General features: G+C 45.9%; 1 pseudogene; it reads left to right on the plus strand.

The window, feature by feature from the left end:
• Window positions 1-1,258: 1,258 nt before the first annotated feature.
• Window positions 1,259-2,262, plus strand: LOC114505959 (annotated as a pseudogene).
• The last annotated feature ends 1,290 nt before the right edge of the window (window positions 2,263-3,552 follow it).

Consider the following 3,552-nt stretch of genomic DNA (forward strand, 5'->3'; position numbering starts at 1 on the left):
ATACGGCAGCCCTAGCTAGATGTGGCTAAACTAACCTACAAGAAAAACATCGAGTTCCCGTACTAGCTGTATTTCAATTGCTCAGTTACCACACGGGGTTAGAGGCTGCCACGTTAGAGTGCAGACACAGGACATCTCTGTCATCACAGCCAGGGGACACGTCATTGGTTACTGCTCTGTGACAGCCATAATTAGGCACAGCATATACACATGTGTGTGTGGGGGTGTGTTATGTCCTATCATAAAAAATCTTCACATATTGTGGATACAAGCCCCTTATCAGGTATGATTTTCAAAAACTTTCTCCCATTCTGTGGCCTGTCTTCTCACTTTTTAAAAAAATGTTTATTTTTAGAGAGAGGGGAAGGGAGGGAGGGAGGCAGGGAGAGAAACATCCATGTGTGAGGGATACACGATGTATGAGATACATCGACTGGCTGCTTCTCACCCGCCCCGCTCCTCCGCTGCCTAAACCAGGGACCTGGCTCCCACGGCAGGCACGTGCCCTGACTGGGAATTGAACTGACGGCCCTTTGGTTGGCAACCAGGGTGTCTTTTCACTTTCTCGACAGCATTCTTTAAAGCACAGAAGTTGATTTTGAAGAAGTCCAATTAATTTTTTCCCTTTGTTGCTTGTGTTTTTTGGTGTTGCGTCTAAGAAACCATTGCCTAGCCCGAGGTCACCAAGATTCACTTCTGTTTTTTTTCTAAGTTTTATAGTTTCAGCCCTTATAATTAGGTGTATGATCCATTTTGAATGAACATTTGTGTATGGTGTAAGGTCAGGGAGCTTTAGCACATGGTTATGCAGTTTTTCTAGGACTATTTGTGGAAAAGACAACTCTTTCTCTACCGAACGGTATTGGTGCCCTTTTCAAAAAGTCAATTCATAAATGGGTGGGTTTATTTCTAAACTCTCAGCTGTATCTTACATTCCCTTAGTCTATCCATCTATCTTTATGGCAGCACCACGCTGTCGTAATTACCGTAGCTTTGTAGTTGAGTTTTGAAACTGGTTAAGTGTGAGTCTTTCAGCTTTGTTTTCGAAATTATTTTGGCTATGGGTCCCTTGCATTTCTGCATGCAGCTTATCATCAGCTTGTTAATTCCTGAAAAAAAAAAATCATCTGGGACTTTGGCAGGAACTGCATGGAATCTGTAGAGCAATTTGGGCAATGCTGCCACCTTAACGATGTTGTCTTCCAATCCGTGAACAAAGGTGTCTTCTCACTTCTTTAGGTCTTCTTTAATTTCTTTCAAATATATTCTGTTGTTTTACTCACCGTGATGCCACTGTAAATAGAATTTTTTGAAAATCTCAATTTCAGAACGTGCATTGCTAGCATGGAAATAAAACTGGAGTGTCATCGCATGGAGGACCATGGAGTTTCCCACCATCCTGCTCACCATTGCCCCAGGGGCTGGCCAGACCGCACTAGACAAAGAACTTGCCTCAAGACCAGGACTGAGATATATTAATGTGGGTGACTTAGCTGGAGAAGCCCGACCCCTGCACATCACGGAGTCTGGCAGGATGGCTGCTCCCAAGAGAAAGCCCACGGATGCACAGGTGATGGCAGAAGTCCTGAAGGCAAAGGGGATGACAGCATACGAGCCAAGGATTGTAAATCAGACATTGGAGCTTCCCTCCCAGTGTGCGACCACAGTTCTAGACGATGCATGAGTTTATTCAAGCTGCGCTGAGAAAGCTTCTGTTGATGTGCAAACAGCGCTCCAGTGTCACGCTGGCCAGTCCTTCACCTCTCTTCCCCTGAGGGATTTTTAATTAGATGTTGCAAGGCAAAGACACCAAACCCCTTTGCAACTGATCAAGCGGCATTCAGCCCTTGATCGCCACATGACAGACACTGCTTGACTGCTCCAAGGTATAGACTTAACTCTTCGCATAAAAAGGCATCTACTTCTGCGGGAAGAGTAACGGTTCTGCGGCTGAGTGTTAGTTCAGTCACCAGCAGACCAAGGACTCCCAGGCGTGGCCCGCCAGCCCCTCCAGCAGGGGCTCCAAGGCCCCTCACAGAGCAGAGGTTTACAGTGCAAATGCGCACTTTGCAGCCCCCAGCTGTGAAAGCATTGTTCCTGCAACCCCAGCAGTTCAGAATGTACTGATTAATCTGTCATTAATTGGGTCCAAAAACATTCTTATCACCACTAACGTGGTGTCACCGCAAAAATACTGCCAGTGAACCACCAACTGCATTGAAAAGAAAACATGACAAGGTCGATGACTATGACGATTTGTGACCTAGCCCTGAGGTGACACGTATGGTTGGTCTTGATCTACCGTAGTGAAATTCAACACGCGTGCCTGATGTTTTCAAGTTGTGTTTTAGAAAACCTTGGTAGTATTTAATGAGTACGTATAGTTACTGTAGTTTTTAATTGAGGTATTGTATTTTCTTTAATAGAATTCATCAGCTTTTTAAGTGTAAAAAATAAAGTTATCATTCATCAAAAACAAAACAAAACCCAATAACCTGTTGAAATCATTTATTTTTAAATGAACTCCTTAGGACTTTCTACATAACAAGATACCGAGAATATATATATATATATACATTAACCTATACATAGATATAGTTTTCTTTTCCAGTATGGTTGCCTTTTATTCTTCTCTTGCCTAACTGCCGTGGCTGGAACCTCAAGCGCAATGCTGAGTGGAGGTGCTGTGAGAGAACGCGGTTTTTCCTTCCCGACCTTCGGAGGAAAGCGCTCCGCAGCCAGTCCGCTGCCAGGACGTGTGACGTTGTCCGTGGGTGTTTTCCAGACGCCCTTCGTTGTGTCGAGGAGGTTCCCTCTCACTCCCAGCTCGCTGAGCCCTTTTGTCGTGAACGGTGCTGAATTTTATCAAATGCTTTTCCTGCACCTATCAAGACAATCATGCGGTCACTTTGTCCTTTATGAACATGGTACAGTCAGTCATGATCCGTGACTCTGAATTTGTGGATTTGCCGATTTGTGATCCCCAAGACAGCACCCGCGGCGCTTCAGGGATCATTCGCAGATGCGTGCAGACCAGCGAGGACTCGGAGTTCCCTGCGGCGAGGAGTTCCCTATGGCGAGTGCTCTCAGCTGCCGGCTAGTTCCGCTCTCCTTCAGAGACGGGACAGAGTGGGCGGGGACAGGGCAGAGCAAGAGGCTCAGGCTCCAGGGCCAGTTGGACAGGTTCATTCGAATTCCAGCTCTGGCACATTTCCCCCAGGGGCTACGGCTGCACAGTGTCTGATTCAGTATTACCGGTGACTTTACAGGATATGCCTACGGTGAGTAAGAACCATTTGCACAGCACATTGATTTTTGGATATTAAACTGATCTTGTGACCCTGGGATGAATCTCACTTGGCCATGGTGTATAATCCTTTTTATACGTTGCCAGATCCAGTCTGCTAGTACTTGGCTGATGATTTTTAAATCTACACTCACAGTAGACACTGGTCTGTAGTTTGTGATGTCTTTGGTTCCACGCCAGTGCAGCATGGGCGTTAGTCTCTAAATGTTTGGTAGAATCCAGCAGGGAAGCCATCTGCGCCTGAG

Source organism: Phyllostomus discolor, chromosome 9, assembly GCF_004126475.2.
Source record: "Phyllostomus discolor isolate MPI-MPIP mPhyDis1 chromosome 9, mPhyDis1.pri.v3, whole genome shotgun sequence".
Lineage (NCBI taxonomy): Eukaryota > Metazoa > Chordata > Mammalia > Chiroptera > Phyllostomidae > Phyllostomus > Phyllostomus discolor.